General features: G+C 36.3%; 1 protein-coding gene across 2 annotated transcripts in view; it reads right to left on the reverse strand.

The window, feature by feature from the left end:
* LOC113117033 (leucine-rich repeat and fibronectin type-III domain-containing protein 2-like) overlaps positions 1 to 14603 on the reverse strand; it is a 140363-nt gene that overhangs the window by 38703 nt on the left and 87057 nt on the right. For both annotated transcript variants that reach the window (XM_026285399.1, XM_026285400.1), the window contains one exon: positions 5704 to 5778. The gene's annotated coding sequence lies outside the window, so the exon portion shown is untranslated. The remainder of the gene's footprint in view (positions 1 to 5703; positions 5779 to 14603) is intronic.

Here is a 14603-nt window from a genome sequence, read left to right on the forward strand (position 1 = left end):
CATTGGGCGGCAACTGTGGCATTTCTGGTGCATTAGTTTCACACTGACGCTTTTATCACACTGATTCCCCAGGATAGAAAACTTATGCAGCTTTCAGTAGATCAATGCTGCTCCTCCTGGGGAATTTTTGCATTGTGTGCACTGCTGTGAGAAAAAAAAAAAAAAAAAACTCAGTGGTGGCCTACTTTTGTGATTGTTCTTTCCCGAGTTGTTTAACTGATGAGTGCTCTATTGGAGAGGAATTAAAATGGAGGGAACTGTTTTCTCTGAGAGTGATTAATTACCACGGACATAATTATCCCACAAAAACAGAGCAATCTCAAAGTAATAAGAGACAATACCCTGTTGAGGTATGACGAAGGACTTTTGGATTGATTATTCATTCTGCAGAGTCAGAGGCCTTGTATATATCACATTTATTTTTATTTGACTCTGGACCACAAAACCACTCTTAAGCTGCTGGGGTATATCCGTAGCAATGGCCAAAAATACATTGTATGGGTCAAAATTATAGATTTTTCTTTTATGCTTAAATAAAGATCACGTTCCATCAATATATTTTGTACATTTCCTACCATAAATTTCATCACTTTGTTCTGTTTGTGAATAAAACACAATGATGACACAATGATGAACAAGTACATTAGCATTCGCAATAACATTGATTAATTGAATAATTAAGTAAATATATTTCCTTGATTTTTTCACTTGATGTAATTGCATATAGTAACAAACAAACAGAGAATACGTATTAACCAATGGTTACACTCGTACTGTACACTATGTCCCAGTCTTGGGTACAGGCTTAGTGAGTTGTAGTTCTGCTCTCAGCTTGTTTTATTTACAAGGATGTATTCTCTGCATCCTTACCTATTCTTCTAGTGTCTGAGGATGAGCCTTGTATATGAAATATAAATGCAAATGTTGAAATGGTCACCATGGGGGCCATAACAAAATAACATTAGTAAAGCAAACTCCACAAATAAATAAAAGAGGAGTGTTAAATGAATGCTTCTGCACTGTTAAATAATAATATTCAAGGAATCTTTATTTATTCCTGGGGAACTGACAGGATTTATGACTACAATTATAATGTGAAGTCACCATGTAAAAGAACCATGAACTCTCTAAAGGGACTGTCCCACCTTGAACAACCTGGGGTTAAGTTGTGATGGCTTCTGACCCACTTCCCCAGGGATTTGCAATCGTTCAGTTTTTTTAAGAAGAAAAAAATGAGAGCAGTTGCTGGATTCCTGTGATTTGGTGTAACATTACTGAAGACGGAGGTACAGCTTATAAGCCAAGGAAAGTATTCTGCGGTTAATGAGTTAAAAATAAATAAATATGATAATAATAATAATAATAATAATAATAATAATAATAATAATAATAATAATAATAATAATAATAAACCACATTTAAAAACCCATTAAAAAAAAAAAAAAGAAAAAAAAAAGAAGAACTGAACTGGATAAATGGATAGAGCACTTCCTGGTGTTCCTGAGAAGTGAAGCACACTGCACAATAACTACTAAGTGATGTGTATTGGTATTTATATAGATTTTTCTTTGTGTTTACTCAGACACCTTTCGAGCCATTCAGGTTGACTGGTTCTGGAGTCTTGCATCGGTCTACTACTAGCTTGTGTTTTGAGCCACTGGGGTTTTTCTCATTCTATTCAGAGCTTTTCGGGTGTACAGTATTTGCATATGCGTTCATTATTCACCATGTGTGACAGGAGTTTCCAGATTAGTGAATGGTTCTATCCTTTTCTCTGGATTAACATTTTCCAACTTTTAATACATCTGTGGGGCATTCGGCAAAATCATTATTAGTTAACTATGATCATGCAAGATCCGTAGTTACCAAAATAGTTGATTTGGTTGGACTTGTGTAACTGATATATTAATCTATAAGACTTTAAGTATACCAGTTTAATATAATAAAGTACAATTGCAGGGTATTTCAGGTATTTTGAGTTCTATACATTATGTATGTTAGTATGTTATCGTCCCCTTGGAATTATAAGGTTCTATCTACATTCCGAGTATATTTGAGATTTGAGCTTCAAAGTTTTTGCATTCCATTCGACTGTATAGATAAAACTTTGTTGTTTATTTAAATAAAAATCCCAAAATGTACAGAACATTAAAAAAATCTATGAAGTAGAAAAAAAAATGAAGTCAAAATTTATTTATTTTTTATTTTTTTATTTTTTTGAGAAATTATAGTGAACTGTCCTCAGTCGTTGATGCTAGAGTTGTGTGAGAGGTTGTAGGTGCACATGTATTTGTCAGGTATTGTTTATTTTAAGAAGTTGTTGCTGATAGTACTGCAGCCTTAAATCTGAAATGTGCTTTGGAGAAAAATGCATTTATTCTTTTAGCCTCTGATTCTTTAGCACTTTTTAAAATCCCCAGTGCAGTTTTAGGTCACGGAGTGTCAGCTATAAATATGCCATTGAGTTTTTCAGTAGCCAGGTGCTATCCATCGGCAGTAACCTTTTGTTTCTCCGTAGCTCCCACATGTATCTTTTTAGTGTATTTGCTGAACTGATAAAAATGTATACAGTATGTTGCTTTGGATAAAAGTGTCTGTCAAGAGTAGCTTTGTAAGTAAGAGGCATATGTAGCCTATACAGTTGTTTTAGTGCATTGAGACTTGAAAGTCAGATAAGTTCAAAATGCATCTATATTAAAACTAAAGTCTTGAAATTTGTTGACTCTATGTTTAAATACTGCCATTCATTCCAGATTTCCAATGAATTCCAAGTTTAACCAGTCAAGGACATAGCTGACCAAATGCAGGTGCAGCTGAAGAACCAAGTGACATGTAAATCCCTTTAGGGAATATGAGTGGTGGTCTATCTTGAGTGACAGCTGTCAGAAAACAGCGACTTCTCAACCTTCCCAAATCTTCTTCAGCCTGCTTAGAACAATGCTGACCCACAAAAGCAAAGGTTTTAGTGACAGGTCAGTGTATTAAACTAACAAGAGTATATGCTGTGTCAAACCACAAAATAACTACAGAGATGTGCAACAGATTTTTTGGTTAAGGCACAAAAATCATATCCAGCAGCACATTAGCGTATACCAGAGAGGGAATAAAGAAGTCGTCGAAATTCAAATTTAATATGCACACATCTTTTCACCTTTAGAGGGATAAGAATTGGGTCAATTGTGGCGATTTGTTTTACACTTCTAATTGGTTACAGTAATTGGTTAATAATACAGTAATAAAACTCATGAATGAAGAGTAATGTGGCACAGACATCAATTCACTGTCATCATAGAGGGGCTCTGTTCAAATTTAGAGAAAATTTGGGTTTTCAGGTCTGTAATTCAATCATGTTAGCTCTTAAACTATCGCTGCACTAGAATACTCCAAAAAGTTAATCAGATTAAGTTTTACAATGCTTATGAAGTTCTAACAGATGGATTTCTCTAGCTATTATATACAGTAGATGTCCAGCCATTTTGAGTTTACAAAACTCTAAAACACTTCTTATTTCTTCTCTGCTTATAAAACTCAATGTAGCACAACTGTTCTGACACTGTTTGTGCCTACACAAGCTAATTTGCAACAGGGATGTTGAAGAATGTATTCTTGGAAAAAATAAACATGAAAAGTTTAGTTGTTAAGGACTGCTGATGGAAGTGTTTTTTTTTTTTTTTTTTTGTCTAAAACTAAAGGCTTCTTTGTAGGTATGTTCATACTTTTTAGAAAGTCTGTTATTTTCCCTGAGGGTGTGCATGTTGTCGTCAGGGAAGATCTGTCATAGCATAAAGCTTTCTTGCTTCTGGTAGTTTAGAGTGGCGACACAAACCGAGAACAACAAACAATTCCCAATTTAATTTTGATAGGTATACACAAAGTAGACTCCTCGCTCTAGGGGTAAGATATATGTTGTGGCATTGAACATCCCAAAGTGAAATGCTAGAATCTTGTTCTTAAAAAAGCTGAAATCATACAAGAACAGTGACAACATCTCTGATTATGCAATAAACATCCCCTGAACTGAAAGAACAGGGTGAAATATTCACCACAGTTATTTCAGTCTCAATGAATATTCAACAGACCTTTTTTTTTTCTGACAGACGACAGGAGAAAAAAAAAGTGAAGACGGCACTGTCACATTTTCTCACACTTTTTGCACTTCAATAATGTGGTGTGACATTATTACCAAACAAACCATGACATGGGGTCAAACCATGGCTTCTGTTTTATTATACTCTAAAAAGACCAGGGACAGTTGTCGCATTTTATTATTATTATTATTATTATTATTATTATATATTTTTTTTATAAACCTCAGAGTACAAATACATCTTTTGGTATAAGGACCATTTATATGTGCCAAAAGTAAGTGCAGTTATAAGCAGATTAGTTTTTAATTTGGAGTTTAGTAGAAGACTAGTGTGATAATTACCCCTGCAATTTGGGTGATTATAACTGTAGCTAGGAGCATTTGTAACACTTGAAAAAAGTGTTAACCTATAATAAGAGCACATCTCAAAGCAATAATATTACTGCTTTATTTAAATATCACAAATTAATATTATTGAAAAATTTTCACCTTAATAATTAATTTATCTGCCAGCAATATATTTAAAGTATAGTACATTATAATAATTGCTAGAAGTTGGTTAAATGTAATATCTACTTTTGGGCCGGCTAGTAATGTTGGAAATGTCTTACAAAAATGAAACGTTCACAATTATTTTTCACAAGCAAAAATAAGACTTTACTAAGTGGTACTGTTCAAGAAGTCACTTTAACGTATTTGATAATTTAATGAAAGCTACATACAGACAGATATTATTCTCCATTGTTCTTGATGGTGAACTAGTCGAGCCCAAGAATTAAAGCGAAAGTGATGTAAACAAGCATGCAAATGAAGGCAGTACAGACAGGTGAATGTTTAAATGTTAGCCTATGTGATCTGTCCTAATCATTCTAAAATGTGAATGTTTTCATGACAACATGAGCGGCTTAAAATAATTAAAGTTATCAAGTTACTGATATTCAAACTGAAAAGCAAGCACTGCTTTGTTTTAGTTTTGTATGTCTGCATTTATTTTGTACATATCTTTTTTTTTAGGTTTCTCCTTTTGAATAACAAAAATATACTATTGATTAATAGTAAACTATTAAACTGCTGATATAGACAGTTAATTCCTCTCATGCATGTTAGGCTGCTTGTCAGCTGTAGTCTATTCAATATTCGCTTTTTGGTCTGATACAGCTGACATGAGGCAACAACACCATTGGCTTTCATTGCAGATAGTTATTTGAAGTCGGCTTGGTGTGTCCCAGCCTTAAGGCAGCCAGACGTGGACCATTACATATTCAATTTCATATTTGATTACAAATACATTTGTACTCCACATATATATGGCATGTAAACTACATTCAGGGCCCCACAAAAGCAAAAGAAAAAAGTTACAGGGATCAACAAAAATCTATGCATACTTGTACAATACCTGTAGAGCAATAGCATGACCTTTAAAATTATCCAATGTATCTTCAAGTTCTCCCTCTCCTAAACTAATTTACTGAATGATTTATATGCATGACTAGCTCTCTCCAACGGTGTTCATCAGTCAAAGAATAAAAAGGACAGGTGAAGGAGGTGTTAATTGGCAGAATCAAACGGGTGTGAATACATGAACACTTCCACATCAACAAGTACCTCATTCTTACCTATATTGTGTTTTGTGCCATATGGTTCCTTCTCCCAGCCTTGGTTTCAAACGCTCCCACACAGCAGGCTTATACCTTTGTATATATATAAAGAAAAAAAAAAAAAAATCACAATTAGTGTCTTCCAGCACAGCCTATATATATATATATATATATATATATATATATATATATATATATATATATATATATATATATATACAGTATATATTTGGCATACATGTTTTTGCTTTCTGTGCTAATATACCAAGATGTTTGGAGTGAACTATCATGCTGTTTTTAAAATGCTGATTTATTTAGCTTTGACATCCATTTTTACAAAAAATAAATGTTCACAATTATTTTTCACAAGCAAAAAGAAGACTTCACTAAGTGGTACTGTTTAAGTGGTCAATTTAACCTATTTATAATTTAATGCAAGCTACATACAGACACATAGTACTTTCTCCATTGTTCTTGATGGTGAACTCATCTGCCATGACTCACAGTGACGTTGTCTTTTATTAGTTAAATTGACACATGGCTTGATATTTTACTGTTTATAGCAGTGGTTCCCAACCCTAATCCCTGATGCACCCCACCACTGCATGTTATGCATGTCTCCTTAATCAAACACAAATGATTCAGGTCATCAGCTCCTTAGTAGAGACTTCAAGGCCTGAAATTGGTGTGTCAGAGAAAGGAGATATGCCAAATGTGCAGTGTTGGGGTGCTTCCAGGACCAGGGTTGGGAACCACTGGTTAATAGCATTCCATCATTGGATGAATATGAGAAATACATTTGATTTCCTGTCACAAATATTTCAATGTGGAAAATGAGAGGATCAAAATTCAATATACAGTATATAATTTGGGATCGATTTTATTTTCTACAGCTGTGTGACTTCAACCCCCAGAAAGGCCATATGTAGTTTATTTATGAAATAATACCAGAATATTTTACAGCAGGGGTCTTACAACAAACCTGCAGCTTTGTGGTCACAATGGGATTAATTCCAGTTCCATGAAGTGTGTATAGCATATTCCACATTGTCGGATGGCCTGTCTATCCACACACAATGTGCCTCTGCTATAATAGTACATGACACGTTATCAGGGCGTATGTGTTTGCAAGCTCAAAACTTGCTTTATTACATTTTTATATATTTGTTTCTGTTCTTTTGTATGGGTGTGTGGACTCAGTGTAATGTGCCATAATCTTTGTTTCACACTGCAGAGATTCTCTTCATTTTTCATGGATGGACAAACACAAAACGCCCTCATTTCCAAGAAATGTTTATTTGAAACAGGGAGGGTGTCATTCCAGATGATGAGACTAATAATATGAGAGAGCACCAGTAATATCCTGTTTCTGTGTATGAATTATTATCTCTCTAACTCTCCATCTGCTCTTTCATGTAATAATTCTTAGTTGCACAACTTTCTTTCTTTCTTTCTTTCTTTCTTTCTTTCTTTCTTTCTTTCTTTCCATATAAAGATTAAAAGTGTGTGTACATATACTGCTGTATCTTTAATGTAGTTATCAAATTTTTTGCCGGAAATCCTGGACATCTTGTTCAGACAGATGGCATCATGTATTCTATTAAATACCAATAGACAAATAAATCTAAAATGGACTGCCTCTGTTAGAAATCCTATAATGGGCCACAGCTGGATTATCCATCAAAACAATGATGCAAAACAAACATAAAAAAAAATATATAATAATAATAATAATAATTGGGCCACTGAGCACAAAACCAAGCACAAAACCAAGCCATTGCCTCTACAGTTCCCTCACCTGAACCCTGAAGAAGTTAAGTGTTGTTAACTGAAAAGAATGTCAGTGATTTTGTGTATTCATATATTGTATGCCAAAGAAGAAAGAAATTAGCCAAAAACAATACGAGGTTGAGTAAACAATTGTTTACTCAAACCATTGTGCCATGTGTTTAAATATTGTTCCCTGTGTTGAGTTCTCTGTCTGCTGTTAAATGTCATTGTATAATGTCATTGCTGTTAAATTCCTGTATATTCCCGTTGATGATTACATGCTACATCTTGAAGAAATCTCCTGCGTCTCCTCACTTCTTCCCGAGTGTTTTGTGACAGAACAACAGACCAAAAAGTAAAGCGGTGCCTTTTTCTCCCCGTTTTATTTTCCATTTGTTCTGAAAAGTGTTTTTGTTTTCATCTGTGTTTCCCCACTGTAATGGAAGAAACAGCAGTGTTTATATCACTGGCTCAAGAATGCCCAGACTCCACTGATTTCATGAGGACATTTGTGCCAATCGTCGTCATCAGCTCCCTCGAATGGAAAACCCTTGTGACGCTGTTCCGGATTAGAATAACTTACCATTGTCCTGTGGAGCTCTCAGATACCACTAACCTCAGCTGCAAGGAGGTAGACATCCGGTGTCTGGAGAGTCTCTGAACCAGAACCAGTCAGCTGAGGGCTCCTCATCCCCACTTAAGCCCAGGGAGGGCTCCTGTTCCAGAGTTAAGCCCAGGAGGGATTATTTTACCCGAGTTAAGCCCAGGATGGGCTCCTGTTCCCGAGTATAGCACATGGAAGGCTCCCGATCCCCTGTTCAGCCAAGGATGGGCTCCCGTTCCCAAGGCAAGCCCAGGATGGGCTCCCGTTCCCGAGTCAAGCCCAGGATGGGCTCCCAATCCCCAGTTCAGCCCAGGATGGGCTCCCAATCCCCAGTTCAGCCCAGGATGGGCTCCCAATCCCCAGTTCAGCCCAGGAAGTGCCCCGGTTTACCCGTTGAACCCAGGGAGAGCTCCTGATCCCCCATTGAGCCAATGGAGGGCTCCCGACACCCAGTTAAACCCAGGGAGGGCTTCAGATTGCCCTCTACTTCCTCCGCAAACTGAGGAGAGCCAGAGCCCCTGCCCCCATCATGTACACCTTCTGTGTGGTATGGCACCTCCAACGTATCCTGCCGGAAGACTCTGCAATGCATTGTGAGAACAGCTGAGAAGATAATTGGTGCCTCTCTCCCCTTCCTTCAGGACACTACTGGAACCCTTCTTGCCCGCAAAGCCCTCTGCATTGCAGGTGATCCCACACACCCGTCACACGTTTGTTCACTCCACTGGTTTGCACTCTACTTGCCATGTACCTTGAACTGATTTATTTAATTTTATTTTTATTTTTATTATTAGATATTTTTTTACATTCCCTTATTGGATAGTTGTATCTTATATTTTATATTTGATCTAGATTTTTAAGTTATACTGTTAGTGTTATCTGTATGCACCGGGGAGTTTGAGAGTAACAACATTTTGATTCTCTGTGTGTATGTACTGTACATATGGAAGAATTGACAATAAAGCAGACTTGACAGATCCCCAGTTAAACCCATGGAGGGCTCCTGATTCCCAGTTAAGCCCAGGGAGAGCTCGGCTCCAGCCCAATAGCTCACCCCAGTGTCGGCTCCAGTCCCAGAGCTCGCCCCAGTGTCAGCTCCAGCCCCAGAGCGCCAAATCAAGATACCTAGTTTTCCCCAAGAAAATATTTAGTGGGTTCATATGCCTGTGGGCGAGCCGGCTCCCGAGTCTCCAGATCTGCCATGGTAACCCAAACTGCCTACTCCGCCACGGGTTCCTGATTCGCCCTGGAGGCTCTCCTTGTCTCTGCCCTGTCCCTGTCCTGCACCAGCGCCTGCCCCCACTCCCCGATGGTGTTGTTATGGCGGGACGCAGTGTCCAGGAGCGGGGCGATCTGTCACATGTTTGTTCTGGTTTTCCTTATTTGGTCATGTTTCCTGTCCTCATTTCTATTAGTTCTAAGTGTTCCCCATTTAGTTAATTTGGTTCTAGCAGTGTGTCATTAGTTCATTTGTCCCCAGGTGTGTCCCGTTGTGACGTGTTTAAATAGTGTTCCCTGTTTTGAGTTTTCTGTGTGCTGTTAAATGTCTTAGATTTATTTTATTTCCTGTATATGCCCGTTGATGATTAAATGCTGGATCTTGAAGAATTTTCCTGCGCCTCCTCAATTCTTCCTAAGTATATTGAAAAAATAAATAAAGAAATTCCATCCAAACAACAGGGTTAGAATGTTTGTTTGTGATCCTAGTTTATCAAATAATTCCAGTGAGGATGCAGATAAGAGCAAAACACGACAATTTAGAAAGCAATTTCCACACTAATCCATTTGCATTTCTTACTGCTCTGGGGCCCTAACAATTTCCATATGTTCAGCGTCGGATTAGCAGCACGCTTGCTGAAGTTTAGCTAGTGTTATTTTTATTTCCTTTTCACCAGTTTACCGCATCACATGTGAAGCGTATCCCCATATTCAACTTCAAGTCAGTGCAGTCATGCAAGCGACATCAGATGGGTTGGGTATTGACATCTCTGGAAATAGAACTGATGTGTGTGTATTTGCACAGTGTAATATGATGCAATTCTATTTTTTTTAAAGGAATAAAAATAAAAAAAAGACATGATTTTGTCTAAATCTGAACATGATCCTAACGAAAGCTCAATGACATGTGAAGTGACATAAGAGGGTTTACCTGCACTCAAATGCATCAAAACAAATTTTACGGCAGGAGAATACCCACCATCAAATGAAACCGTGCAAATTGCTGGTGAGATCTGAAAGCGCCAGCATCTAATGGAGGGATTTGACCTTTTTAAAGAGACTTTAGAGATAAATGAAGAAAGACGCTGTAAAGCGCTCAGTGATAGACTCTGACATTTGCATTCAGAATAAACAAACACCTCTGTTTGGCTAAAAGAGGCTCTTGAGATGAGTACTCTGCTGCTAAGCCTCAAGACAGCAACTGTTGAAATGTCATCAATTAACATTAGATTAAGCTAAAAAATATATATATGAAAACATCTCATGCCATTCACACTTTAAGAAGACAGACTTTCCATAACAGAGTGTTCCCTCTCATTGCACACCATCTGTTTTGCATGCATCTTTGTGTTTTAAACTCACTGTGAAAAAATAAATTGTAAGATGCATCTTTCTTTGATGAATGATTGGTCCCATTTCAACAATATATAGGGGACTGAATGAATGAATAAATTAAAATTAACATTTTGTGCATTTAGTGGGTTATCTCTTATGCCTGCTCATCCATCCAATGCAATTGTTAATGATTTTATAATAATAATAATAATAATAATAATAATAATAATAATAATAATAATAATAATAACTTCGTACATCATGGACATTGTAAAAATAAATAAATAATAAAATATATATATATGTGTGTGAGTGTGTGTGTGTGTGTGTGTGTGTGTGTGTGTGTGTGTGTGTGTGTGTGTGTGTGTGTTTGTGTGTGTTATTTGTAATTCAATACATAATTCAGTGTTACTTGCTGTTTATTTGTAATTAATTGTGAAATTTACTAGCAATTTTTGAGTGAAAAAAAATATATATATTTTTCAGCTTAATGTGCTTTACAAAGAAAAACATAAAAGTTAATCTAAACAAAACAAAACAAACAAACAAACCAAGTTATGTAACAATGATGATGATATACTACAAATACTAGTGAAACAACCAGGTCTCAGCTTCAGATGTCACACACTTAGACCACTGGCCTAATGTCTGATGCATACAGCACACATATATGATAACACTTCAGGAGTTTTGGAGCCATGATGCCCTAAACTTGAAGCTGTGAGTGGTCACTTTACATGTCGGTCAGACGTCCTCTTGGGTAGCCCTTTGCCAATGATAGTCGCTATGTAGTCCAGACCTTCTGCTGTCACGCTGAAGGAATGGCTACATTACAGAAGACTAGAAACAACCTAACAATGGATCCAACAGCATAGTGCAGAGTATTGGAGTATATCGACATGCAATCCCAAAGAGACTCCAAACAAAATGAGTGTGCAGAAATAGAACAAAAAAAAACAAAGAAAAAAAAAAACAGCATTGTTAAAACAATGTCGAAAATGATTTAAAGTGAGTAGTTTCTTAAAATAAATGACCAAAAATGCACACATGAGCAAGAATATTGAGAATGATCCAGCTGAAAGAACAGTCTGTTCCACACGGTCTGTAGACAGCATCAATTTGCCTGCGTCAATACAGAGGCTTTATGAGGGTCAGTGCTTTCAGAGCAGGCTGCGCAGACAAATCCTAACACAAAATGGGAGTTGCTCAGCCACCTGACAAAAAACAAGCCCACTCTTATTATAGAAGTAACCTGGGGTAACCTTCACGCCTCTGTTCAATACGGTATACTGACTGAGCTAAGAAACATAGATGTTACTTTTCTCAACTTTGGAGGCATATAACGTTTCATTGCATTAATCGAATATGAAGTTATTGTTTGAGCAGCGTTGCACTCATTAATGAACTCTATGTTATCAGTGTTTTGACCAGTATGTTGTAAAACAGCACAGTCCACTGAATGCACTTTATTTCTTTCCCTCACAGATTTTACTACTAAATGACAAATGCTGCTTAAAAGTCAAATAGAATGTCCTGACTTAAGTTTGATTAGGTACAGTTTAGCTAATTTAACTAATAATAGTTGAATTTATTTAGTTACAGTTTTGCTTAGTCCATTAAAAAAAAATTTAATTATGAAAATGTTACACAGAACTTGTTATAAAACAAATATCTACTGCTAATGTATCCCTCATAGCAATTGAACAATGTTATTTTTATTGTTGTGATATAATAATATAATATGGTTTTAGTTAAACTATAACTAAACTAAACTATACACACACACACACACACACACACACACACTGTTTACATCCAGTGCACATGCATTTACAGAGGTCATTTTTATGCATGCTGTGTGATAACTATGCATTAACATATATATTACATAGTTAATACATAGCATTACAGCTAATGTTTGCCCATGTCCCTCAGAAATTGATCAAAGTGTACACCATTGTTCTTTACAAATTATTATACAACTGCACTGATTACTTCTACAGTACAGCACCTTATGCAAAACATAGCCTTAGTGTGAAAGGTCTGTGTTCCGGAGGCAAGTAAACATTTTTTTTTTTTTTCTTTGACTACCTTACACTCATGGTTCTCCTGTGGAGAGGTGTAATCACATTTTCCACTAGGTTTGGGACAAGTGCCCCTCAGATAAGAGCTTATCATCTTCCTCCATGTTGTCATTATGTACCTACTGCTTGAGGCCCATGGGCATGTCCACTTATCTGGTTTCTGCAATTTGAGAGGGACCACTGGGTTCAATGCACTCGTTCCTTGCTATGAGCTGCATTTTGGAAAGAGATGTTAGTTGGCATCAGCTAGGTTCCCCGGATAATAAAATAACCTAGAAATATAATGTTCTCGCTGTTGAACGAAGGCAAGCATGGAAGTTATAAAAACAAGTTCACCCATTGCATTTTTGTTATTTAAATATTAAATTTTCTAATGCAGGAGTTTTTGCAAACTATCATGCTGAACTGTAAACATTCGCTTTATTATGAGAATATATATATGTCTGACAATAAATATTGTAAAGCTTATTGTAGTCAATACAGTTCATTTCACTAAGGATTACTCTACAGAATCAGATTTATAGGATCTGCCAGAAAACAATAAAGAGGCTTAATTTTTATTTGCTGCTCAATATCGATGACCCCTACCTGAAAAGACAAATATAAATCTCAGGGGTAGGGTAGCATGTCATGAAAGGTTCTAGATAAAACAATAAATCTTTAGCATGACAAAACTAACTCAAACTAAATACTCATTTAAGTTGGTACATGGCTTCTTTATAGTTTATTTGTATTGATCAGATTGCAGTAAAATGTATGATGCAATAATTTTATTGTGTGTTCGTTCAATATACTGGAAGATATTCTTTACCAGATTTACATCTCCAGAAGTAAATACTACTGCTTGCAAGAAAACAACCGAATAGTCTGGCAATCTAAGGACTGAGGTTCTGTATAAAGAAATGTTGCTTGTCATGATACTACATAATTTGTTTTCTATTGGAAGCCTTGCAAGAATTGTAATGTATCCATCAGATTTGTATGTGCATTACGAGGTAATGGATATAATCACAAGAGAGTTGGCTGGTTGGAATAGACAGTCAGCCCCCACTGGTTTCCAACTATGGGAGGGAAACATCAGTCTATCTAGACCACAATCATGAAATCTGGGGCATCTCACAAAGACAACAGCTGTTATGAAGTCAGTAATAACCCATATTAAATTAGACCAAATTGAGGGTGAACAGACGGTGGATATCATAACCATACCCTGACCCAAGAGATGATCCTAAAAAGTTGCCTTGTCCTTGATCTCCTGTTTCAAAACATTACATATCTTGAAACTCAGGTTAGTCAAGACGACAATCAAGAAACTTATATATATATCAATACTAACCAAGTTCATTTGTCATGTTTTCTCCTACTTTCTTTTCCAAACTGCGACAAACGCCAGTATCCTTTCTCGGTCTTTATAGATAAAAATCTGGAATTTTTTTTTTTTTTTTTGGTTTTGAAGAAACCTTCTGTGCTAAAATATATAACCTTCTTGGCATAAAAAATTATATATTGCGTTATATTTGTGTTTTTATTAAAATTTTACTTGACACACCTTTATTCAGAAGAGAATAAACTATTTAATCAGCACACTAACATGATTGCAAGTTAGTAATTATGTCATGTAAGAAGCCGTCTAGCTCTTTTATTGACACGCAACATGCTTATATCGCATGCAGTTTCAGTGGTTCACGTAGATTAATGTAGAAATGGCTATTCTTATAACTCACCCCTCCAAACAGATGCATACAATGATATTTGACATAAACAGCAAACAAGGTGAACGTGTATCTATGCGCTGATCAGTTTTGTCCCAACCACACAGTGCCGCATTTCAGTCGTGCACCTCTCGTAAGAGTGAACACTAATAAGCTGTTTACACTTCAATGGTTCACGGTGCGCTGACTGCATTC

Source organism: Carassius auratus, chromosome 17 (genome assembly GCF_003368295.1).
Source record: "Carassius auratus strain Wakin chromosome 17, ASM336829v1, whole genome shotgun sequence".
NCBI classification, from domain to species: domain Eukaryota; kingdom Metazoa; phylum Chordata; class Actinopteri; order Cypriniformes; family Cyprinidae; genus Carassius; species Carassius auratus.